General features: G+C 43.9%; 1 long non-coding RNA gene across 1 annotated transcript; it reads left to right on the top strand.

Annotated features, from left to right (window-relative positions):
• Nucleotides 1-22,538: 22,538 nt before the first annotated feature.
• LOC121046872 lies at nucleotides 22,539-26,710 on the top strand. The gene is made up of 3 exons (XR_006077869.1): nucleotides 22,539-22,555; nucleotides 25,795-25,916; nucleotides 26,301-26,710. It is a non-coding gene; the product is annotated as an uncharacterized LOC121046872 (long non-coding RNA).
• Nucleotides 26,711-27,318: the final 608 nt, after the last annotated feature.

Here is a 27,318-nt window from a genome sequence, read left to right on the forward strand (position 1 = left end):
TGCTACTTATGGACGTGTCTTATAATTCCAAAATTATATTTCATCACTTTCTCACATTTGAGAAAACTTCTCTTTTTAGAATAATTTCGGAGCATTGAATATTATTTTAATATAAACAGGAATGGCATGTAACAATTTACAAGGAAAAAGTTTTCTTACGTAAAGTTAATTTTTTCATTAAAATGTTGTGTTATTTTGAAAAAAAGAAAGAAAAAAAACGTTGTTTAGTAACGATGCAGCTATCGACACGTCTGCCTCTCAGGTCACTTTGCGTGAATCAGGAAACTAATGCATGTGACAGCAGAGCGTTTTTTCTGTAAAAAAATAGTTTTCGTATGCTAGATGAGTCACGAACTTATCTTAAAAATATTGTACTTGATTTTAAATATTCTTTGTTGAATTATGAGGTTCAGATGTCAGTGTAAATCTAAGAAATACATACCATCCTGTCAGCTTGTGACTTTGCATAAAATAAGGGATAATTTTCTCCTTTCTATAATTTTACACAAAAGTATGGCAGGCATACAAACGGTCCCAAAAGAAAAAAGGCTCACCTTAAAAAAAAAAAAAAAAAAACTTGTAAAGCTTGTTTATATCCCCTAGTTGTAGTCTAGCAACACCAATCTCTTCATTCTTTCACCTAGTGAGCTTTCAACTCCATAGCTGCAGCCCACAATTGTATATAACAACAATTTCGAATTGAATGTGGCAAAACATTTCATTAATTTTACAGACTCACTGGAAAAAGAACCAATCAAGCTTTCGTTCGAAGTAAATACGTTTGAGGTCCTGTGTACCTTCCTCCGAAGAAGAGAATAAGAAGATGGACTCCTTGAATGATTGCTGAAAGCACCACGCCATTCACAAAGGGACTTAAAGTCTGCTAGGTCTATTGCCCTCCACTCATTGCTCGTCTTGTACTTCAATGAGGAGCCCGACTGCGTTTTTTTGAGTGTGCGAGCTAACGGTTCTGCCGTGAGGCATACTTCTTCTAAAAGCGAAAAAGCTTTATAAATTTCTGAGTCTGTCACAGAGGCCAAAAAAAGATGTTGACAAGTTCAGTTTCTGCATTTACAACAATGCAAAAAGTAGTAAAGTAACGTGATTAGGTGAAGTGATATTTGAGTACCTTCTGGTGATGCCAAAAGTCTATCTTAAAGCATTAGCATAATTTTTGTTCGCATTCATTCCCTTGTAGATATTATGTCAGGATTCATCTGTTGGTCTCTCCTTGACAGTGCTTCTTTGCTTTGCCACATAGGTGCAATCATTTTAAAACTTTGCAATGCACAATACAATGACAGTTATATTAATTCTGCCGGAAAACAGCCTCTTAGAAGTGTACAGTGCTATAACGCAAAAATCAACTTGCAGACATTTCCTCCTGTTATACAAAATCCATATCAACACAGTAATGTTGCTCTAAAGCGTTTTTTTAAGCAATGAAGTGAATTTATTTTAACTAATGAATTGACTGCGTCTACAAATGGTTTGATGTCTACTTTGTTTTGTTAACTAAACATGAATAAACTTGCAGCTGAGTCCAGTAACATCAAATCAATATGATACACCAAATATTTCCCGAAATTTGAGTTCAAACTCTTTGTAATTACAATAAGAGCACCGACTTGACAAAACAGAAAAAAAAAAATTATTAGACGTTGGACAATTGGAAATTCCGTTTCCAAACCAAAGGACCCTAACCCGCCGAACGTCCAGAGAGGCGTCAGCTACAAGATCCCCCGCAGTGACTGCCCGGCGTCCTACATTGGTGACACCGGACGCAGGAGAGAGACCAGACTCAAAGAACACAAGCGTGACGTCACTTACACATCCCACATGACGCGCCTGAAGACTGAACTTGTGCACCATACGTGGACAATCGGGCATTCTTATGACTTTGCTGCCGCGACGACCTTGGCGAGGGAGGGCAGATTGGGGCCCCGGAAACTCCTAGAATCGTGGTTTGTCCGCAGGGACACATCCGTGTGTAAAAAAACCGCGGCGCTATCCACGAAGCTTATATGGACATTACTGGTAAATAGCAGTGACTTGAGGTTGAACCTTTCATTTGCTTTGTAACTACTGAAGATGCCTTCCGCATGGAAGGCAAAACGTCTAATGAAATTGTTTTTTTTGTTGTGTTATTCGGTTCTCTTATTTTAATTATGACGTCTCCCGTTTTTGTAGTATTTTTGAATCAAAGAGTTTCTTTAGATATCGAATTTAAAAAAAAGGAAGCCAATACAAACGAGGCATAAAATTCTTCATGATATCACTGTTTCTCATAATCCAATCATAGTTTTTGTATTGAAATTTTCAATGAGGTTAAATGGTATCGCTTCGTCATTCGCCGCATCTCATTTTTCTTGTTTTTTTAATAATATGCCTCGCATAATTTTTACACCATAATACCTTGGAAGAGCGTTTTCATTTCATTTCATTTCATTTATTTATCCTGAAGGGCCCGGATGGGGCATTACATAAGGGGGGGAGTAGACGAGAACTAAAATACACTTTGACGCTTGAAAACGACAAAAATAGGAAAAGAAGAGAGTCAAAATAACAATAGTAAAAAACACAAAGTACTGATATGGTTTAGTCGGGAATGGTTAGTGGTTGTGTAAAGAGACTTCCTGGCGAAACCTTATTGGGTCAGTAATGACTACAATGTCGTCGGGAAGGGAGTTCCAGATGGCTATTGCATGAGGGAAAAAGGAAGTGTTGAAGGCAAGCGTTTTGCCTGCAATACGCTTGATGCAATGACTGTGATTAAGGCGTGATGATACTCGGTCTGGAGGAGCAAGAGGGGTGGTATGGGAGTATAGATAGTTATAGTAGAAATTATGCAATAAACATAACCAAGTGTTCAATCTTCGACTGGACAGTAAGGGTAGTTCTAGAGTTTTTTTAAGTTGGGTCACACTGATGTCATGAGTATAAGCTGATGCGATGAATCGGGCTGCGCGGGATTGTATGCGTTCCAGCTTATCAGAGAGGTAAGCTTGAGAAGGGTGCCAGATGGATGACGCATATTCAAGCTTTGGTCGAACGAATGTTATGTATGCAAGTTTCTTAAGGTGACTGGGCGCGGACTTTAAATTACGTTTCAGGTATCGAAGTGTGCGTGATGCCTCAGCTATAATATTATCAACACGCAGAACCCAAGAAAGCGTTGAGGTTAAATTTACTCCTAAGTACTTATAAGAAGTTGAAGTATTAATTAGGGTGCCGCCGAGTGAATATAAATACGTATCTGTAGATTTTCTCCGGGTAAACGAAACTACTTTACACTTGTCCAGGTTGAGAGGCATCAGCCATTGTTCACTCCAGGTATTAATTTGTGTTAGGTCGTCCTGCAATATGAAATAATCTGAACCATTTGTGAGTGGGCGATATATCACGCAATCATCGGCGAATAGCCCAATTTTCGAAAGGATGTCATGAGGAAGGTCGTTTATGTATATTAAGAATAGTAGTGGGGAGAGTCCTGCACCCTGGGGAACACCTGATGCTACTTTACCAAGGGGTGATTTGTGATTATTAGCCAATGTGAACTGAACTCTTGAGGTGAGAAAATCCAGAATCCAAGCGATGATAGTCGAATCAATACCAAGAACTGAAAGCTTGGTGAGTAGATTACGATGCGGAACACGGTCGAAGGCCTTCGCGAAGTCGAGAAATATTACATCTGTATGGTAATTATTATTCATGTTAACAAGTAGGTCATGAGTAAACTCTGCAAGTTGGGTCTCACACGAGAGACCTTTACGGAAACCGTGCTGGAGTGGGTAGAAACAATTAATCGAGTTAAGGTGACTTATTATGTTCGAGCTGATTATATGCTCTAAAAGTTTAGAAGGAACGCTTGTTAAAGAAATGGGGCGATAATTAGATACAAGTGATCGATCACCACTTTTATGGACGGGGATGATTTTTCCAATTTTCCAGTCTTTTGGGCTTTGGCGATCTGAGAGTTATTGGGAGAAAATTAGTGATAGGTAATCACTTGAAACAATATTGGTGCTTTTAAGGATTTCGGTGCTGATGTTATCCATGCCAGCAGATGATGATAGTTTTAGTTTGTCAATTAAGGCACTTATTCCAGCAGATGAAATGACAATAGGTGGCATGATGGCGCTTGACAATGAGCGGGGAGATGCTACTTCGCCAAGGCCTCCGTCCGTGAAGACAGAAATGAAAAAGTCGTTTAAGGCTGTCGCGCTTTCGTTCTCAACGATGGGATCTTTATTGCTGTTTGTCAGTGGCAGAGATTGGGAGTGATATTTAGGTGACAGGAGTTGCCAGAATCGGGTTGGGTTAGAACGAAGAATGGAAGGCATGTCGGCTGATAAAAACTTTTCCTTAGCCCGTTTAATATTTTTTGCATATTCCTTTGAAAGTTGACTGTGTGTGTCCCAGTCTTGAACGTGACCAGTGCGCTTAGCTTTGCGATACACACGTTTTTTTTTGTTTCGTAGTATTTTTAGTGTTTTATCAAACCAGGGGTGGTTCCCGTCAGATTTAATAAGGACTGTTGGAATAAAAATGTTGATGAGACTGTTTATTTTATTTAAAAAAAGGTTCCAGTTTTCTTCAACAGATCTCGATAAAAGTTCCTGCTGAAGTTTGTGTAAAAAGTTTGTAGTTCATTATTGATGGATTCAAAATCTCCTTTATTGTAATCTTTAATGAATTTTTGAGTTGGCATTTTCCGAATAATAGGTAATGACATAGTCATGCTTAAGAGTTGATGGTCGCTTAATCCTGGTGGATGAATAATGTTTTGAATATACTCGGGAGTAGTGGAAAAGACGAGGTCAAGCGAATTTTCGAGTCTTGTTGGACGACTAACTACTTGAGCGAGGTTGAAGTCGAGCGTGAGATCAAGAAATTTTTTTGATTCATTTATGGCACTTTTGTTCGTCACCGTGAGTGAGGACCAGTTGATGCTTGTAAAGTTAAAATCACCAAATAGAAAAAAAGACTGCTCTGGGGTGACTGGTTTGAAGCTCGTGAAGAGCATCCCGCATCTTATCAACAAAAGTATTATCGCTCTCGGGCGCCCTGTAACATACTCCGATTATAATGTTTGAGTGAGGGGAGCTAATGCGAACCCAGATTAGTTCCCGATTGTTGTTCCGACTGATACAAAGCGATGAGATGTTGTTTTTTATTGAATGAGGACGCCGCCTCCCCTTCTTGAGCAGCGATCATGACGATATACATTATAGTTCATATGAGGAGGGAATATTTCAGTATCATGCACGTCATTCGTTAACCAAGTTTCTGTTAGAATGATAATGTCGGCTGTGCTATCATCAATAATACTATGTAGGTCATCTCGTTTGGACATGACACTGCGTATGTTAGTAAAGATTACAGAAAGTTGTAGAAACTTTTCAGGTTTATTTACAGGAACTATCAGGCTTGTGACAGTCAAGCAATGGCCTAGTTAGCTGCGAGTTTCAATGACTTTTCCTGATTTAGCATCGTACACATAGCAGAGATTACCTACAAAAAGTTTATCGAGCCGTAGTTTAAACGAACATTTCTGAGGTTTGATAAATTCGAGCAGTTTGTTGCGGGCTAATCGCGTCGCTGGTGCAAAGTCTTCGCGGATTGCAAAGTCTGTTCCTTTCAGTTTTCTTCCGCATGCTAAGATGGATTCCTTGTCCTTGAATTGATTTAGTTTAATTATGATTGGGCGATTTTTGTTTGCAGTGAACTTCCCTATGCGGTGTGCTCGTTCGATGTTGTTTGAGTCAAGATTGAAATCTAAATATTGCGCACAAAAAGCAATCAGTGTTTTTTCCGATTGCTGCCAAGATTCAGACTGCGAGTCAGCAATTCCTAGGAACAGAAGATTATTCCTACGCAGTCTGTTATTTAAGCCCTCGTTAGCCGCTTGGAGGACGGCAATATCCTCCGAGATTGCGTGAGTGTTAACTATTGGTTTTGTGCCCCCTGAATCTGCTGAGGTGTTTTCCAGCACCGTAAGTCTTTGCTTAAGTTCCTCCGTAGTTCTATCTGCAGAGTTGTTTTCCAGCACCGCAACTCTTTGCTTAAGTTCCTGTACGGCTTTATCTGTAGTCTCTTGTCGCTCTTCCACTGTCTTAATTTCTGCAAGTAGGGCGGCTTGTCCCTGCTCGATCCTTTGTACAATGGCTAGAACAGTTTCTTCTATTTCTGTGGGACCAGGGTTCGTTTCTATGTCACCGGACAGTAACAGGGCCATGTGCGATAAAAGGACGTTGGCATACGAATTTAGGCACAAACACAAAAAACTACGCCATCTCAAGTCGTAGGGGCACGACATCGCAAGTAAATAATAATCACTACTACTATAATCTTTAGTACAGTCGAGGTAACTAACCTGCAGTAGAAGTAGAGGTGAGTGCATTGCGTCGTTGGCGATGTCGTGCCCCGACGAGTGGGCGTATACTGGTCGTTTATATAGCGGGCACAGTGTGTTCCCGCCGAAAAGCGTCGACGATCCAGGTTGCCATCCGTGTTGGAAGGGTGGCTCCACTTTTGGCCAAGTCTGCGATGGAGCAGGCGCCCGGGCTTGTTGGTTTCCGTGCAGATCTTGCGGTGTCCATCGTTGGCATGCGCGACCGTAGTCAGTGGGCTCAGTAGGGCTGCCGGCGAGCGACAGCACCTGTAGTAGAAGTAGAGGTGAGTGCATTGCGTCGTTGGCGATGTCGTGCCCCCGTGTTACCTTAAGTGTTACCTTACGGGGTTAGACTGTAGAAAAACGGCATACGCAAAGTTGAAATGCCTACCTAAAGGCGTAGCTGCTCTGCAGTGCACAAGTGCGCGGGGAGAAAACAAATTGACCGCATCTCCACGTGGTGAATAATGTTGATTGGGGCGAAGCTCTGATGATGCTTGTCTGCGTAGACACTCAGCCGCAGCGTGCCGAGCATTTCGTTCGTTTTCATTCATGTCACAAAGGGAATGTGTGGTATGGAACGTGGTTATATACGCATTTGAGCATTTGACCGCAGCGCGCCCTCTTCTATAAACGTTGAGCCAATGCATGCAAAGTTTATCCCGATTATATACGCATTTGACCGCAGCGCCCTCTCCTGTATAGATGTTGAGCGGCGACATGCAACGTTTCATCTATGACATCCCCAGCTCTTGAGTTACTACCACACCTCAGAGCCCCCTACTCGTCCCGCAGTCGTGGCCGAGTTAAGGCGATGGATTAGAAATCCATTGGGGTCTTACCGCACAGGTTCAAATCCTGTCGACCGCTCAAACATATTTGTTTCAAAATTTTTTTCATCCTTTTTTTTTATTAACTTTTTTTCGCCCTACACAAGCACTAAGCGCGTGCTCACGTGCTTGTGAGAACGTTGCACGTGAGCTCACGAGCAGAAGCACCGGGCGCCGGACAGATGGACGGACATCTGTACCGACGGACATGGCTAGCCCCTAAGGACCTTCGCCCCTTAAATGGCTGTGGGTTCGCTTAGACAGCTTCAACTTAGTCTGCCTTAACGCGCGACTTCTTCACTCAGCTGTAGATGAGCGATCTAGCCAATGCAGTACAGCGGCGAGCCTGGGGTCTTTAACGTACACCACGCAAAACTTGACATTACGCCGGTACGATGCCCGTCTTGGTCGAAACGTGCAGGGTTTTCAATTAATCCCAGGATTCCTGTGTTCTTCAAGGCGAGCTTTTGCTTCACGTGCTCCGAGCTGGTGTGCGGTAGCCTACTTGACCACCGTTCCCCCAGTGCACGGTGAAAAGTGCACATAATGATGCTAATAAAACGCTTGAATGGACGATATACCCACAAGAATGATTGCAGAGCTTCTCAGAAGAGAATCGTGTAGGATATAAAGATCAAATGAAATATTTAATTTAATTTGGGCGATTCGCAAAAGTTTTAAAAATATGCGCAAGCTTAACGGAGGCGTTCGGCAGTGCACAAATGCCCGAGGAGTTAGTTTTGATAATGATAAAGTTAAATGAGCTTTTGACACAGCACAAGTACACATTTTTCACATTTTAGTTTCATGTAGCGGAAAAAAAAAAAACACTGGTGCCAATGGCGCAGCAATGACATCTCTGAAATTATGGGAAGGAGGCACATGTCGCTGCTCGTAAATAAATTGTTTTTCTCTTCTTCATTAATAACATAGCAAGAAGTGAGTTGATGAAAATTAAGTCTTGAATCAAAGGTGTTTTTGTGTGTCCCCTTTCTACTTCTCCCTGCGCCCTGTTACACTGATTTCTTTGTGTTTGCACACTGCAACAACTAGCCCACCCTCAAACGTTACTGAGTTCACACAGAGACATATGGATGTGTCCTGCGATCAATCATGTTTTATGTTACCTTCAAACAGAGAGAGGCTTATCAAGTGATAGAGGTTTCACTGTAGTGCTACTTTCATTTGTTCAATGCTCTAACTTGTTTTTTTTTTTGCAAACAAACATGGGTTAAAGGCTGGTAGCATAACTCTCAAACAGAAAAGTTAGATTTTTTAGACATTTGTGCCCTGGTAAGCATGGTACACTTAATTGCAATTCACATTATCTATCTCCAATGTGCTTACTCTAGTCAGAAGTAATAAATGTTTCAACATGAAATAGGTTAGAAGCAAAAACTAAACTGCATATTGATGTTTTAGACTCATCTCGTAGCAAAACGAAACCCCACATTGATGCGCTAGACCCATGTTCTTCTACAAAAAGTACTACCTCCAAACTCCGGTCCGAAAACATACCTTTTGTGCTCGGCTTGCTAAATTACGAGGCGCTGTAGAAATCCAGCCTTCTGCGTTAAGTGCCCTTTTAGAACTCTTTTTGTTCGCGCTCAGCCCATTGAGACGCAAGTGGGGAGGACCTCTGCACGCACCTGATATAATTGCGCCAAAACGTTCTTGTGCAGCACAAAGACCGTATGCTTTCAGCGCAGTCACCCTGGTAACGGACGCCGAATGAATAGAAGCGCGCACGGGACCACCGCGTGAAGCTAGCAACAGTTGACGCCATTTTCTGAACGTCATCTGCTAGCCAAAGTTTAATCACTTCGTAATGAGCGGCCGCAGACTGTAGCCGTGAAGCGGCGTGAACGCAGGCTACTGGGTGCGTTAACACGCTCGTTAGTGACACATGCGCCCTGCAGAAAGGATGACCCAAATGGGCATTCGGCGTTCGTTGCCATGGTGACGGTGATAGTAGCATACGGCCTTTATGCTGCGGAAGAACGCTGCGGCTCAGCGATACGAGGTGCGTGCAAAGGCCCTTCCCGCATCCTTTTCAATCGGCTGAACGCGAACAGAAAGAGTTCGAAATAAATACTTCACGTAGAAGGCTGATTATCTCCAGCGCCTCATACTTTAACGATCCTTACATGAAAATCTTTTTTTTTTTTCGCGGGGGCCATTCAGCGCCTTGTGGTTTTTATCCTTAACATCGGTCTAAAGTAACAAACTGCTAAATGAACATTTTGCCACCTGGCGTTTTTATGGCTCTTTTCTGGCTCGCCACAAAATTTTCAAGGTGTCGGACTTGAACAAAAGTTTTCATATTTCAGCAACAGAACCAGCAGTGAAGCCTAAATTTTTCTTTTGTTTGTTAATTTAGGTCTGAAGCCGCTATATGAAAACCAGAGAACCGGAAGTCAAACCGAACTTCACCAGTGCTTTGGCGACTTAGACAAGAAGAGGCTACATGGCTGCCAAAGTACCAGCAGCAGAGAGTGATTTTGACACTTCGGCGGCGGATTAGGGCCATTATATTCTAACTCTTGCCGAATTTAAATTTTTTCCACATACACTGGTGGGCAACAGCTAAGGACCTAACATCTTACATAAAGCATTTGCAACCAATTTTGCGAACAAAGAGAATGAGCACAACGTGTTGGTGTATATTTTTGAACCATTTGATATGGTCACATTTTGTCAGCTAATACATGAAAGCATAAGCAACTTGTGTTTACTTTCCGGCGGAGCATGCCTAAGTAACAACACGACTGGTTTTTGAACTGGTACATTAATTCCGTTCAGAATACTGCATTCATCTCGATTTCCTACAGACACAAATATTTCTTTATCAATTTGTGTAATAATTTTTAGGAAGAACTGGGAAGCCACAGGACGGCAAAAGCCTTTTCAACAATGTACGTTAACTCTCCAAGTCTTTTAGTGAACCATTACCTCTCAAGTTGTGTTTCACCTATGCTCCATTCTCACGCTTATCTCGAGGTAGCATTGTGCTGTCTAATATTTTTGTTCTTTTATGGTAGCATACAAATTTAGAGGCATATGGAAGAGGTTGTATGATTTGGTTAGGCTATCGACATTTGATGTTGTCATGGCTCCCTAGTGCATACCTATCATCGACACAGCTCAATTAGCTTCTGGAGTGGGGTATGTAGCGTTTTCAGTATTTTAACGTGGAGGTATGGGCAACGTAGATATTCAATTACTAACTCGCTGCCACATCTGACGAGACATAACAGTGCAATTACTGAACACCATACATTGATATGACATATTTCATAAAAAGCGAAACAATTGAGCTAGTAATTTTAACTTGAGTACTCCCGGCTTGTGGCAGCCTGAAAGCCTCTGTACTATTAGAGCAAATGAATTCTCCATTATAGTCCCCTATGTTCTTTATTTTCTCACATTAGATATTCAATTACTAACTCGCTGCCACATCTGACGAGACATAACAGTGCAATTACTGAACACCATACATTGATATGACATATTTCATAAAAAGCGAAACAATTGAGCTAGTAATTTTAACTTGAGTACTCCCGGCTTGTGGCAGCCTGAAAGCCTCTGTACTATTAGAGCAAATGAATTCTTCATTATAGTCCCCTATGTTCTTTATTTTCTCACAGACAGTGATTCGCATAGACCCACGGGATAGAGTTCCACTCATTCGCTATAATTATATGTTCACTCAAGGCAAAAAGCATTACAAGGAGCACCTATTCCCCGCTACGATGCAAGACAAATAAGCGAAATTTCATATACACTTAATGAGCTCTTTGAAGGAAATTGGAGAAATTCAGGTTAAATTTTAACTTTTTTTTCCATCACAGAGTGGAGTAGGTGCTCCTATTAATGCGGTTTCCCTTGAGGGTAAATAATGTTGTAGCACATGAGTGCAACTCTGTCTGAATCCCACTTCGTATTTACAGTTTAAACCTTGTGCCCCATTTCAGCATTGCAAAAGGCTGCCAAACACCTCCTCTCTCGTTCTCTTTCGCTGATAATGAGCCTGACAGACAGACCTACACTGCAACTACAAGTTTGCAAGACAATGTAGAAAAATGTTTCAATCATTTCATGTATACATATATATACATATATATATTTTTTCAGTTACTGAGGTGGCTAGATTGCAGCAATCTAAGCATGAAAAACTAGATGTACCTTGCTTCCGTTTCGTCATACGTGTAGCTGTGACCATCGTAGGCTTGAGTGAAAGACATCGTCACCTTTGTAAATCATTGGAGAGGAATGCATTCATAAACCTAATGTTATATTTGAGAAATCATGATAGTAATAAATCTATGGTTCGTGTTTCATTTGTTTCAGGTTTGACATTTAAATCTGTATTTTTCTCATTTTGATTTTGAGTTTTTTGGGTTTGTTAGATGATTTTAGGTCACCATTTCCAAGCTAATGTACAATATTGATGCATTAAAGTTATGATGCACTATTTTCAGTAGATACTCCATATTGTCTGCACTTTGAAAATTTTAAACCCTGCAATGTCGAAGCTCCGGTTCATATCTGCTTGGCACATTAGACATTAACTGCCAAATTTACAAAAAAGGTGTCTCTATGAACCCTATGATTATATCGGTTCACTGTGCACAATTACCGTTAAAGACTCTTGTGTAAACAAAGATAAGTAAACATGCAGTGTTGAATACCAATGGCCAAAAAAAATCTCCCAATGTCGGCACAATCAGTTGAATGTCAGCACATGTGCACGGACTGTTGTGTAATATATTTTGCAGAAATCTGGAGATTTACTTTTGCCATTTACATATAACACTGTATGTTTTCTTTTCTTTGGTGGGTATCGGAAACTATGGAATTGCTGCAAACAGTAAACTACTTCATTTACGGTCAATCGAGGCCTCTGTTTCGTCAGCTGACTGTAGCAACACTTCTCATATTAAACTAACTTAGGCTGTTGGTGCCAAGTAAGGACAACGTGAGAGCTGTTTTTGATGCCGGAATGCCGGAAAAATTCATGTAGTCGAGCATGATTTGCAGTGCACTGCAGTGGTTTTAAGAGTTACAGCCTGCCCGTTACTGCAAAGTATTGAAACATACCAACCCAAACAACCACTGCAGCCGTGTACCACTTGCAGTGCAATCATTAAGACTTCTTGTTTCGAACTCTGGTTCTTCGAAACCAGTTACGGGGCCGACCGTAGCGCCTAATGGTGTCATGCTCATTGTACCTAGGTAATGTATTGGATGTAATGAAAGAAAACCGAACTGTAGTGGTGTCAAAATTTAGCTCCCAAGTTTCACTAAATTAACGATTTTTTTTAGAGTGAAACGTTTATATTATAGATTTTTCGATAAAGTGAAGCCACATGTTCTGGAGAAATTTTGCGGGAAAATGACGTCAGGCGACATGATGTCACCTGAGCTAAACAAAAATTCAGTTTTCCCCATAAATATTGAGGCTAAATTGACACGTGTCCGGCGGCAAGTTTCCTGACTAAATTTAGCAAGGAAAAAACGTAACATGATTTGATGTCACGTGACCTTTATATCACGTGAATTTAGTGTTCCCGGTAAGGTTAGCTAAAACATTTACACGTGACCGGCAGCATATTTCCGCACTATATTTAGATGAGAAAATGGCGTCGCATGGCGTAACGCCACGTGACCTACAGAAAAATTCAGTGACCCGGCTAACTTTAGGGGAAAAATTGAAAAAAGTTTGCAAAACGCTGTAATGCGAAATTTGAGCAGTTTATATATAAATTGATATTGCGATCTACTGTGCTAAAGAATTTGAGAACGAAATTTCTACATTTTTGTACAAATATAGATGTTGTACTCCTGCGCGGATAATTTAAATTATTTACACGTAAACATTTTCGACAGAGCTCTGTCTGGTAAGGGAGAAATTGACATAGTTTTTGCGGACTCTAACCAAAGTTTATTGAAAACACATAAACCCGACGTTTTGGGACCCGCTCGGTCCCTTGGTCATGGATGACTGTAGGTAGGGGCGCGGTGGGGAAGGTTGCCCAGGTGGTTGGCCTTGCTAAGGCTTAACCAGGAGGGCGTGTCACGCGATTGCTCTTTATTTACTGAGTCCCCGATTCAGCGGTAACTGTGCGTTCGTCTGCAATCACGCACCGTGGAAACCCGTACTCACGGTAGGGTTCATCGTTTCGCATATGCTTCATCTACGCCTTTCATTACCAACGGAAGGTGGACAGACTTTTCGTCGACACATTAATTTTTATAGACACGGCACCCCCCGAGCCCCGCAACCGTTGTGCGCATCGGACGGTCGCGGCGGCAATTAAGTTCAGCTTCCAAACAGACCGCGCGGCCATTGCTTTGCTTTACTTTGCTCGAAGGTTAAATTGTCGGGGGAATGCGCCACCGCCTCGCTGAATGAGCGGCCCAAAGTCGAGGAGGCTCCGCAACTTTGCACGCTACAAAATAGGCGATTTGAGGCTATGTCGCGATAAAAAAAAGCTGTCGTTGAATGTCGCGTATGATATATTATGGGCCGCAGCCGCGTGGTCAGTGGGTTGATGTGATTTTTTTTATTAAGGTAAAGCCTTATATGTCTCGTCGTTCAGACGACCTTAAAAGTTCTTGAGCGGAAACACGTCGAGTCACGAAAGGTGCTAAATCCGGCGACACGAAAGGTAGAAAAACCTGCATTATTCAGCATTCAGCTGGACTAGAACCCTTTTGGACCAGGGCGGTCGTTAACGAAGCAGCTTCGCAGGGGTTTTAGACTGAATTAAAGTTTTCAACACCACCGCCACCATCATAGATATAACGCTACTGTTCGATGGGTAATTCGTTTTCAGGTGAGATTCGGGAACAAACCTTTTCCGTAATGGTCCTGGCTTTGAAATCAAATCATTTTACTCGCTGGGTTAAGCATTCTTCAACTGAAATGAGGCAGCGATCCACTGCACTCCTCGTCTCGGCGACGTTTCTGTCAGCGCGAAGAAATGACTTGCACTTCGAGAAATACTCGGTGCAAAAAGAGCACGCTTGAGTGTCAGTCCTTTGGTGGCGCTTCTGTCCATTTAATGAACAGAGCGCCAAACTCTTGCGCTCCGCAGCACAAACTTAGGCGCACAATCGTGGCTGATTTAATGTCAATTCATGCGAGTCGTATAATGCATGGCTTGCATTGATGTTGCATCAGCTGCCATTGCTTCCTGACCAATTTATTTATTCATGATCACAAATGTACAGTCGCGGACAAAAGTCCCCAGGACGTGCTAGCTGCGGCTGAAACCCATTGCTCTGTCACCTGCCGGCGGGTCGCCTGGTTGCGAGATCACACAAAAGCGCATGCGCGTCCTACTGTGCCTCTAAACATGTGCGTTTCCTGCTCTTCTGCGGCACAGCACCTAACTAGGAATCGGGCACATGGTACTGCCTCGGAGATAGCGCTGGCGGCTGACGAGCGTCTGCTATACATTCCAAAACTCGAGATACCGCCTGGGGCATTGCGCCGCATTTCCCCCGCAGGGGGCACCTGTGAAAGCAGGTGTTTGGAGAGTGGCGTCTCCACGGACCCCGAGCCCCGCAGGGGGCGCCTGCACCTTAGGTGCTAGGTGCTTGGTGAGTAGCGTCACCACGGACCCCAGCCGCGTGGGCCACCATACCCGCACGCAGGGGGCACCTACTTTAGTAGGTGCTTGGTGTGTGGCGTCACTACGAACCCCGAGCCTTGTGGGTTCGCCCACCCACGTCTGGCTGTGCGTGGCGTACCCGTGTCCGGGGAAAAGGGGACCCTGGTGGTTGAGCTGAGCCCGGGGTATGTTTGGACCCTTCGGGGCCCCCCGGGCGAGGCAATACACTGCTTCGACCCCTGCTTCTCGTAGACGGGTGTCCTGGCTTGGCCCAACCAGGATGATTCAGTCAGTCGCCTCTTCTACCCTATTCTTCCTTCTTTTACTTTTCCTCCCACCTCTTTCCCTTTTCTTCTACACTCTCTTCCTTCCTTTTTCACCTTCTTAGGCGGCAAGGGCCAACCTTGAGTGGAAACAGGTCCTGTCCCTGCAACCACACTAGGGTATAGTGCCCGGGCAGCACTGGTAGCGTAATTGTGTCAGCCAAGCCCTTCTTGCTATGGCACATTACCTACGCCCTTGTTGGGCTCCGTGGTGGGCGGTGCACCCGGGCACTGAATCTTTCTCCCATCTTTATGGGTTCCCAAGCTAAACCTCTCTCCGATCGGGCCCTGAAAAGGGTTCGCACCGAAGTTCCTAGAAAAGACACGACCCCATCTCCTCCTGTGTTCCCCAAATTTTTGGTTGTACACTCCGAAGATGACACCCCACTCTGCAAGATGTCCCCCTTTCTTGTTGCGAAAGTGCTAGAAAGTGCGGTTGGTAAGAACTTTAAAGCCAAAAAGATGCCCTCAGGAGACCTACTAGTGGAAATTGAATCCAGACAGCAGAGTACAGCACTCCTGGCGTTGAACTCCGTGTCTGATCACATAGTGACCGTTTAATCCCATCGTACACTTAATACGATTCAGGGCGTTATTTCTGAGGATGACCTGATCGATAGTTCCGACACTGAAATACTTGAAGGGCTCCCTGACCAAGGAGTTGTAGCTGCAAGGCGCATCTCCCTGCGTCGGGATGGTCAAGAGCGGAAAACGAAACACATAGTTCTAACTTTTGACTCCACCACACTCCCCGATGCTGTTAGGGCTGGCTATCTTCACTGCAGGGTTAGGCCCTATGTGCCTAATCCTCGAAGATGTTTCAAATGCCAGAGGTTTGGCCATGGCTCCCAGCATTGCCGTGGAAAAGCCACGTGTGCGAAATGTGCCAAATCTGACCACCCCGCAGAGTCCTGTACCAACGACCCACACTGTGTAAACTGCGGTGATCCCCACCCTGCATACTCTCGATCCTGCAGAACGTGGAAAGAAGAAAAGGAAGTACTTAGTCTTAAAGTGAAAGAAAATCTCTCGTACCCTGAGGCACGCCGTCGCTTCGCATTCTTGCGCAAGGGCAGCTATTCGCAGGTGGTGCAGCGGGGACCTGCACCACTGATGGTAGCAGTGGCGACCCAAACGTCCTTTCTGGACTATGGGAAGCCACGGCAGTCCCCCACGCCCCAGCTAAAGATTCAGCTCCCGGCGCATGTTATCTCGGCTGGGCGGTCCACGGACCCTCTAAGCCAGAGTGCGAATCCTCGCGCTCTAACAGGGCAACAGCCCGGGTCTTCTCAGGCTGTTTCCCAAACCCAGGAGGGACCGGTGGCTGCCGCAGCCGTCCCTCCTCCGCGATCTCCTTCCAGGGAGAAGGGTCGAAACTCTGGCCCACACTCCCTGGAGAGAGCATCATTGAAGGAGCAGCACGGCTCTCGTGCTGCACCTGCAGCGCCTGAGGGACAGGAACGGGTGGACTTGGGCGACGCTTCGCCCAGCACCTCCTCTGCCCCTTTGGCTGGGTCTGGTCGCGGACGGCGCATGGCGCCCCGTTCTTCAGACCCAAAGAAACCTAGAGGAAAAGCCTCGCCTCAGGAAACTGAGGCCATGGATGAGTGTGAAGTCTCCACTCCTGCGCCTGACCAAGACGACATGGAGTGGCACACTACTAAGAGTAAGCACAAAAGCAAAAAACTGGTGACCCCACCATCGTGATGTTGTACATCCTTTATTGCCCTTCGCGGCAGAGTTGACGTTTTTACTTTTACCTGTACCTTACTACTTTTACTGATTTACTAATTTTTAACTTAGTTTTAGAATAATGGCTAAATTTACTTTTATGCAGTGGAATTGCCGCGGCCTTTTACGGAATATTGACGATGTTAACATTTTATGGACGACCTCCGTCCTATAGCTCTCTCTTTACAAGAGACGCACCTCAATGATCGTCATGTGTCTATTTTATGTCGTCACCAAGTTTTTAGAAAAGATCGTTCCACATCAAACTCATCTGGTGGAGCAGCAGTAATCGTCCAAAGTGGAGTTGCTTGTTCTCAGATTCCTCTTTCTACTCCCCTTGAGGCTGTAGCTGTACGTCTACTCTTGGACCGCTTCATCACCATTGTCTCCATCTATATTCCACCAAATGCTCCACTGCATATTCATGATCTCCATGATTTAGTTGCTCAGCTCCCTCACCCATTTTTACTTTTAGGAGATTTTAATGCCCACCACCCCTTGTGGGGTGGCACACGCCAGGACTCGCATGGTGGGGTCATTGAACGGTTTTTACTGTCATCAAGTCTCTGTCTTTTGAACAGCAGAAAGCCTACTTTTTTTAGCGCAGCTCACAACTCATTTACATCCATTGATCTTTCCATTTCATCTCCATCCTTGGTGTCCTGTTTCACATGGAGCGTTTTAAATAATCCGTTTGGAAACGACCACTTTCCGGTTGCTCTGGAGAGCGTGAAATCTATTCCCAGTCTCATGAAACGGACTCCGCGTTGGAACCTAGAAAAAGCAGACAGGGCTATTTTTAGCCAAAAATCCAAGCTTGTTCCCTCTATGTTCTCTTCATTAACTCATGACGATGCCACAGCCTACATCACAGAGCATATAATTGGTGCTGCTTTTTGCTCCATCCCTCAAACTTCTTCGAACATCCCCTAGAAATGTAAGCCATGGTGGAATGAGGAATGTTTCACCACAAAGAATAACCAAAATAAGGCTTGGGGCGTCTTTCGTAGATACCCGACATCGGTGAACTTGATGGAATTCAAGAGACGCAGAGATTGTGCCCGCTGGACTCGGATGCAGGCTAAAGGAAAATTTTGGCGAGGTTACTTGTCCTCTATCAGCAGCTATGTTCCAGCAAAGGAAGTGTGGGACCGACTTCACAAGGTCGAGGGGAAATACCGTTGTTTTACGATCCCCCTTTTTCCTTCTTCTGGAGCCTCATTGTCGGACCAGGCTAACGTGTTGGGCTCTCACTTCGCGGCTGTTTCAAGCTCCGCACATTACTCTCCAGCATTCCTCAAGCGTAAGGCAGGCATGGAAAAGACGAGGCTCTGCTTCACAGGGGGAGAGTCTGCACCCTACAATCAGCCATTTACAATGGTTGAGCTTGAAGTAGCTTTGAACTCCCGCAAGAATTCTGCCCCCGGTCCTGATGGAATTCACTACGACATGATCCGACACTTATCTAGAGAGTCACTCAGTGCTCTTCTCACGTACTTCAATGGTCTGTGGTGTGATGCCTACTTCCCTGTTGAATGGAAGCGGGCTGAAGTTATACCGCTGTTGAAACCTGGCAAGGACCCTTGCCTTCCTGCATGTTACAGACCAATAGCGTTGTCAAGTTGTCTGGGGAAAACATTTGAAAGATTAATTAACAGGCGTCTTATTTATTTTCTCGAGCAGCATGATATTTTGGATAATAATCAGTGTGGCTGTCGGCCTGAACGCTCTACAACAGACCAGTTGGTGCGGCTGGAGACCTTTGTGCGCGAGGCATTCGTCAACAGGCAGAATTGTGTATCTGTTTTCTTTGATTTGGATAAGGCCTATGACACCACTTGGAAGTATGGCATCTTGCAAGACCTTTCTATGTACGGAATACGCGGTAGAATGCTTCAGTGTATAAAGAGCTTTTTATGTAAACGCACTTTTCGAGTTCGGTTGGGAACAACTTTATCAGACTGGCTTGTTCAAGAGAACGGTGTTCCTCAGGGTGGAGTCCTAAGCGTCACACTCTTTGCATTAAAGATTAACTCTTATATTAAAGTCATCCCTCCTTCAGTATCTTACTCGCTATATGTCGATGACATTCAGATATCTGTAGCGTCATGTAATATGTCTAGCTGTGAGCGGCAGCTACAACTGGCCATAAATAAAATGTCTACATGGGCTGCTGAGAATGGTTTTAGGTTTTGTCCGGAGAAAACTGTTTGTGTTCCTTTTTCTTTAAGGCGTGGCCTCTGTTTAGATCCTACACTTCTTTTAAATGGAAACAACATTGCTGTCAAAACGGAGCACAAGTTTCTAGGAGTTACTTTCGACCGTAAACTTACCTTTGTTTCGCATCTCAAACAGCTCAAGCAAAAAACTCTGCAGGCATCGAACATACTCAAAGTTCTTTCGCACAAGTCGTGAGGCTCGGATAGAAAATGTCTCCTTCGTCTATATTCTTCTCTTATTCGATCCCCCCTTGATTATGGCTCAATTGTCTCCTCCTCCGCGAGACCGTCTGCTTTAAAAATGCTCGATCCGGTACATCACCTTGGGCTGCGTTTGGCATCTGGTGCTTTTCGTACCTCCCCTGTGGTTAGCTTGTATGTTGACTGTCATGAAATGTCACTTGAAAAAAGGCGACAGCTGCTTAGCCTCACCTACGCTTACAAAATTTTATCGGACCCCAGCTCTCCCACTTATAGTTGTATTCAAAACTCTAGGTTTTCTCGCCTCTTTAACAATAAACCAACTGTTGTGCGGCCTTTGAGTCTTCGTGTCGAGAGTCTTCGCTCCTCCCTCAATCTGACTCGTGATTTTAACCTTTTGGATAGTTCACACCATACTGCCCCATGGAATGTCAAACCAATTTTTTGTGAATGGTGCTTCACAAAATTCAGGAAGCAAAGAATCTCTCCTTTAATTTTACAGCAGGAATTCTTTGCACTGGAGGAAAAATACAAAAATTATAATCATTTTTACACTGAGGGTGCAAAGTCGTCAACGTTTGTTGGTGCAGCTGTGTACTCTTCTCGTTTTTCCAAAGTCACTCGTCTGAACACTCTTGCCAGTATTTTTACTGCCGAGCTATACGGGGTCATGATGGCGCTTGACTATATTATTCATAGTAAAACAAAGAAAGCCATCATCTTTGTAGATTCCCAGAGTGTTGTTAGGGCTGTGTGTTCTGTCCTATCAACAAAGAATCGGCTGACCCTAACTGTGCGTGTTAAGGTGCAGCAGGGCCTACAGGATGGGCACGATATTAGGTTTTGCTGGATTCCTAGTCATGTGGGCATTGCTGGCAACGAGGCTGCTGATAATCTGGCCGTCTCATCGCAAAATCTCCCAGTATCACATGTACGCATCCCCCACCAAGACTTAAAAATGCCTACAAGACTTGCAGTCTTGCGATCGTGGCAGTCTGAATGGGATTCAGAGGTGAACAATAAGCTTCACACCATCAAGCCAGACCTTGGTATTTGGGAAACACCTTTTGACAAAAATAGATTCCAAGAGGTCCTCTTATGCCGCCTGAGAATCGGCCACACCTACCTCACTCATAGCCACCTACTTACTGGTGGAGAACGTCCATCCTGTGAGCGCTGCGGTGAATCTTTGTCTGTTATTCATACTTTATTTCTTTGTCCTGGTCTTCAGCAGCAGCACAAATTATTTTTTCCTGACCTTTTCAAATATCGCATTCCATTTCACCCCGCCTTGTTACTTGGTAAGCGACCGCTGATTTCATTCAAATGTCGTTTTAATTTTCTTGAAAATACTGGATTTTGAATCAAATTATAGAACTATTTCCCCATAGTTTAGTTCAACTGACCCCCCTTTATTGATTCACCTTGTTTGGCGCAGTATGGCCACTGTTGCTCTTGCGCCATTAAAACCGTAAACAACAACAACAACAACAGCGCCGCATTTCGTCGTGTCAGCGCACCTTGCTTTATAACCAGTTCAGCTTATCGCTTAATAGAGCTGCCGTGACTTCTTGCTTTATAGGTGCCATGTCAGTAAGCACTATCTCCGAAGTGGTACCACGCGCCCGATTCCGAGTTAGGCGCCGCGCCGCAGCAGAGCGGGAAAGCGCACACGTTGGCAGGTACAATAGGACGCACGTGCGCCCTTCTGTGATCTCGAAACCAGGCGACCCGCCGGCAGATGACAGAGGAATGCGTTTCAGTCGCAGCTTGTGTGTCCTGGAGACTTTTGTCCCCGACTGTACCTACAAGAAACCCAAGAGGAAATGGCAACTGAACTGGCTAGGCGCAAACAGGCAGCTGAAGCATCTGCAAGTTGACACAAAGCTGCTCCTCACAGGAACGGCAGCCCTTGTGCCCTTTAACGCAAAGCAGTTTTTGTGTAAATTTTGTCACCAGAATATCATTACCTGTCTATGTAATGTGGTACAGCCTATTTTTTCTGGGAGTGTCCAAAAGCTAAATCTTAGCGCTAATTAAATTTTTAGATGCGGTTTATGTCAGCACAAAAGCTGAAAGTAACGATGTTGCAAGGCTCTCAAAAACAGCGCCAGCCACATATGGCTAGCAGCGACCGAAACGGGCACACAACTGACCAATCCAACTGATGCAGAAAGAGAGCTGGTCGTGCACAAAATGTGAGTGTGGAAAGCAGCTTGGGAATCCCAACAATGCGTAATGTCATGTCGAGTCTTTAACATTTATTTTTCCTTGGGATTGCTCTGTTTCACCACTCAGTCACTGCTTGGCAGTTTACCAAGCCTTCTTTATTTCACAAAGGCCAGTAAAGCAGTCGGGAGTCACAAGGAAGACAAAGAATCAACTAAATCATAAAAAAAAGAAAAATAGCACAGGGATCTACTTTGATGCTGGCAACAATGTGTTGTCATGATTTGTTGATGAGGAATGCCATGCTTTCTGCCTACGCCCCAATGTGCGTGAGTAATGCTGCTAAAAACACCTTTCTCTGACTTACCCTGCTCTATCAATTGCAGGACTACCTGCGGCTCGGCTGTTGATGCGGGAGGTGCTGTAGGGCCCTACTGCCTAACACGCAAGTCATTTATGGCCTGACCTCTGGGTACTCGTATGTTTACCGTACTAACAGAACCCGTGCTTTAGCATTAAAAAGGTAATTTTTTTAATGAACCTGCAGTATATGAAAGAAGTTTGCTGTGCGGTGATAGAGCCAAACATGTCATATGCAACACATGGCTTATATCTTGCATAGAGGATATTCATTCATAAAGGGTGGAAACAATAATGCTGAGAAAGAAGGCATAAACGGCAAACAGCTCTCTACTCTACTGTTGTGGCTGCGCTCTGTTGCTGAGCAGAATGACCGAGGAATGTCCTTCCCACGTCATGACTACGTCGCAAGTTCCCCAATGTTGCTAGATTACCTCCCAAATAGGCTCCACAGGCATCCACCAGGTGCACATTGAAAGATTGTTTGATTAGCTTTAAAATTAGTTTGCTTGCGCCCTTCAGCAAAGGACTGGTATTTTTGAGGTTATGTTGCAACATGCAACTCATTAAAGCGATAAAATGAGCGCTGGAATTTGGTTTCTGTACCTCTTTAATGTGAAATTGTTTTTTTTTCAGTTGCTGACGAGGACATCCTTGCAAAGAATGAGATCGTGGATCCTAGCATCGGCCTTCAGAAAAGGAAGGAATGGTAAAATAGAAAAACTTTTCACTTTCATTCAGTGTATAATATACATTAAAAGAGTTTAGGATAGTGCAGGGGTGGCCAGAGTGACATGGAGTTAGAGCCGCAGACAAAACTATGAAAGTTTAGAGTCGCTGGAAAAAAGAAAGTGGGGAGGGGCTACTTTTAACAAAAAACAATATGGAGGGAACAGTTATTTCCTTAGAGGACAAGTATAATGGACGATAACAACAAATGACACTATTCATCAGAAGGTCCTTTCCACTGCTAAGCAAAAATTAATACACGATTCACTAACCAGTCACTGCACCTGACAACTGTTATGCGTATACGGTTGAAAGTCTTTCTAGAACATTAAAGGAAACAGGGTCACTCGACGCATCTATGTGGCAAAAAGCATTCCAGGTGTATATATGTAGTGTGTTGCCAGGCTGCCAAGACTTGTAGTTCTTTCTAAATTCTAGAACCCTTTTCGTCTAGGGGACGCGTTTTACAGGGAGCCGCGAGCTGCACTTGGACCCGCAAAGAGCCGCGTGCGGCTCGCGAGCCTCACTTTGGCCACTCCTGGGATAATGTAAGCACAGTAGATTGAATCGATTGCAACAAGAAGTCATTAAAACATTATTGTAGCCAGGCTCTTAATTGTAGTTACAGCCAGTGCCTGGAAAACATTCTGTTGTTATGCTCACCTGATGCAACTAAGGGATTATGTAGCTGTTTCATGCAGATGCCATGAAGCTTTGTAGGCCCATCAGCTTCGCAAACGCCCATGAAGATAGGAATTCATGTCTAGTGCTGTCTTAAATTTAAAGGCCTAAATTTCATTAATGTAATTATTTTAGTGCATTTTCAATGCATCTTGAGTATACAGTACCACTCTGCGTGAACGACTGGTATATGTGAAGCTGTTTCTCGCTTTTGTTTATAGCAGATCCATGTCGGGCAAGGTGTGCACGTCAACCAGGAATGCGGGCAACATGCGGAAAGCAGAGTGCGACTCCATGTTTTGCAAGATCACTGCTGCTTCCATAGGGCGAGTGGAAGTGCTTTTGGAGAGGTCGGTGACCGGCACCCTCTCCAACAAGGCAAAGGCTGCGAGGCAAGAGAAGGCATTTGCCCCGCTCACTCAGCGCAAGGTGCAGGCTCTTCCATTAAGCAAACATTTTTAAAATCTTGATATGAATCTCGCGGAGTCGCGTAAAATATTTCATGCTAAATTCGTATCAACGAAAGCGAAACAAAATTTATATTTTGAAACACAAGGAATGCATGAATGTGCATTTATTTATGGCAAAAAATATCTTGTATGCAATTTACACGATTCTAACACGCTCCCGATAGTAACACACGGTTATAATCAACCCACGAATGTTGAAAAAATGAATTAATGTCGATTCTACTGCGCAGATAAATGTCGATATGACTTCGCAGATAAAATAATGACGGCTGAACAACATACACTTTGTGGAAAATATTTTATCAAATGCACATACTCGGAAAGTGCCCACACTATGTGCTGTTTAAGCCCTACATCAGAAACTTGCAAGCAAAAATTCGGTTTCTTTGTCTTTCCAACGAAGCTCGCATGTCACCGTGGACCACACCGAAGACACCACCAACATCACTCGTTTTTTTTTTGTTTTTGCCAACGCACTTACTTTGTTTATTAGAGGCAACCTTATAGTAAAATCGGTTTTGCTTTTCCAAGGCTGAAACACCATTCCACGAGATCGCAAAAACAAAGAAGCGATTTTGGATTCAGATTGGATTGGATTTGAAACATTTGTTGATGGTGATGGGGCTGGCCACATTGCACAGTTTTTTTTTTTAGCATTTTGTTTAGTTTTGGTTTTTGGGTCCGATTGTAACATGCATGTAATTTTGAGCTCCAGTTTTTGGGTAAAGTGCGGCTGATCCCTGGCAGCAGCAGGCAATCAGTCGCCCGGAGCCTTGAAAGCTTACAGTCGCCGATCGTGGCCTCCTTGCCACTATCAGTTGTGGAGCACGCATTCGCATCAGCCGTCGCAGCGTGTAGAGGAATTCGGAACACCCAAAAATTTTCACGTCGTATACAATGCACTTCGGCCGGGGAATTCGTTAATTTGTTTTGTTCCGAAATTGTACCAGTTAGTATCCCCGAGATTTTACTCTAGTAGGTTGTCTGCTAACACCTGGACATGTGATGGGGGTACCCCGCCAAGAATGAGTCAATCATAACAGATAATAACCGTAAATAATCGCACATTTGTATTTTGAACAGATAATTTTATTTTTCGTTCTAAGCAACAAACTCAAGCAAGTGCTCGAAGAGAAGTCAACGGAGAGCTCGATGCGTCGTGGGCTATCCGGCAAAGCTGGCGGGGCTACGAGCTGTGCCGTTCGGGTGCATAGTGGTGGTGTAGACGTGTTACAGCCTAGCCATTTGAAACACCTGTAGGCTTTACGTGGACCAAAGCGGACTAAGCCGTCTAAGCGCCTATGTGTGAGATAAGTAATGTCAAGATCATCGCGTTCAGGGCGAGATTACTCCAACAGTTGAGTATACCTCCAAACAGCGGCGCTGCTCCGATGTGTAGTGCAGCTACATAACGGTTTTCGCCATGTCACGACTACGTCCAAGATCCCCAACATTGCTAGATTACCTCCCAACGAAGCTTCAGAGGTGCACATTAAAAGACTGTTTAATTACCTTTAAATTTAGAGCCAGGCCATGAATGGAGGATCTTTCAAGGAATGTGAAAGATTGTTTTTATATAGAACTGCATTGTTCTTTCGGGTGCTCATGATGCTATTGTTTTAATTCTGTGGCGTGTCTAAGCTGTTACCACAGCGAGGGATGACAACCAAGTATAAGCAGTTTCCAACGTACATTGTCTACTTATCTACAGTTGTAGCTCCTATGTCTTACAAGGTCACTAGCCTAGCAGTGAGATTTATAGACATGGGCTACCTGTTTTGTGCTTAAAAGAATCTAACAGAAGCCAGGGTGAGCTGTATATTGGGAGTGGAACATAAATCAGGATAGTGCGGTACTTTTGCTTTCATGGTGATCTATGAACACTGTAAATACTAAGAAACGTTGAAGGTTTGTTAGGTGCCAGCTGCCACTTAATTGCTTTTATTTGAGACTAATTTACCCTTGGTCTTCTCAAACTATGACCCTCCAGCCTGTATTTATGACGTTCTATATTGTTTTAAGTCTGACCACTGCAAAAAATAATTACCCTGGAATTTCAATATTCCAGGCTGCTTTTGACTACACCTGAGGGAGAAAGGTACCGCCAGGCTGAAAGGGCAGCCCGGCACCAGAAGATACGGCGGTACCTGTCAGAAAAGCTGTCCAATGTCAAGAGAAATCACTACAAAGGTATGTGCGTCTATACTCTAACTTCCTTAATTAAGTAATATACTATTTTAGGTCTCAAGTTTACAAGCAGCTATTTTAAATGATGGTATAGATAAATTATTTAGAGGTTAATATATCTAAATGTTTATGCAAACAACTTTAAAGTAGTCTGTTGATCAGCTGTCCACTTGAAAAAGGCTGTGGGTTGCTTGGTCGCTACTGCCATCCCATCAGGCCGTGCTCGCTCACTCTCCAAAAAGTTGCATGGTCACACAATTACAATGAAGCACGTCACTCTTACTGCCCCTTAGTCGTCTCTACGCCCACTCTGCTGTTTACGTATGTCAATGGTCGTCCTGTGTTTGGACTCATTGCTGATCTCTGAATTGCCCTTGATATGTCCAGGCTCATCCCTTTGCTGCCTGTCCTCCCCCGATGCGTGGTCCCACCACGGACTGCCCATGCTGCTGCAGGTCTGCCATCGCTTGCACCCCATGTTGTAGCCTTTTTACCCTTTTTTCATATTAATTTAGCTTCATTTATATATTGCCAATACTATTGAAATGGAACAAATGTACTATCGCAGCCAATATGAGCTGAAACGCCACTGCAAGTGGCACGCGATGAGAGTTGTCTCTCAGATTGTTCAGCAAACCTTGGTATGCGTTGAGGTAGAAACAAATCACTTCTTGTGCTCGTTGCACCACTATGCCGTTCCGTGTCAATTTTCAGCTCATAGTGGCACAATGAGTGCAAGAAGCAACCTGCCTAAACCTCAGCAAACACAGAGGTTCACTGAAAATCTGACAGGTGGCTCTGATAGCACCACACGCCATGCGTCATGGCGCTTCAACTAATATTGGTCACAATAGTACTTCTTCAAATGTTTCTTTTTTTTCTGTACCACCTAGCCATTCCGCCCAGCGAAACAATGTATGATTTCATAACTTCATAATAAAAATATCAAAGCAATGCAGCTTGTTTGACTTTATTCTTATTAGTAGCTGCATTGGCCGTACTCAAATGTCGGGCTGGCGATTACCAGTGTGCAGTGGACAATATAATTAAATTCTAAGTGGGATGTGCACCTCGTCATGCTCCAGGCATGGCATAATTAAGTTTCCAAATTATGCATTCACATATTGTTGTGTTTTTTTTAAGTTGTGGCCAACTCGAACTGTTTCAAATTAGCCATGAAACCACCATAATCAAACCGTAAAAAATAGGCGTCTCAAAATACGACAGGTCATTCGACCATCAGACCAAACCAACAGACCATCAAACCATCAGGCCATCAAACCATCAGGCCAACAGACCATCAAACCTTCAGGCCAATAGACCATCAAACCATCAGGCCAACAGACCGTCAGGCCATCAAACCATCAGACGTCCCAAAATACGACTCCATCAGACCATCAGGATT

The sequence above is a fragment of the Ixodes scapularis genome, unplaced genomic scaffold (assembly GCF_016920785.2).
Source record: "Ixodes scapularis isolate PalLabHiFi unplaced genomic scaffold, ASM1692078v2 PGA_scaffold24__2_contigs__length_7659602, whole genome shotgun sequence".
Classification (NCBI taxonomy): Eukaryota; Metazoa; Arthropoda; class Arachnida; order Ixodida; family Ixodidae; genus Ixodes; species Ixodes scapularis.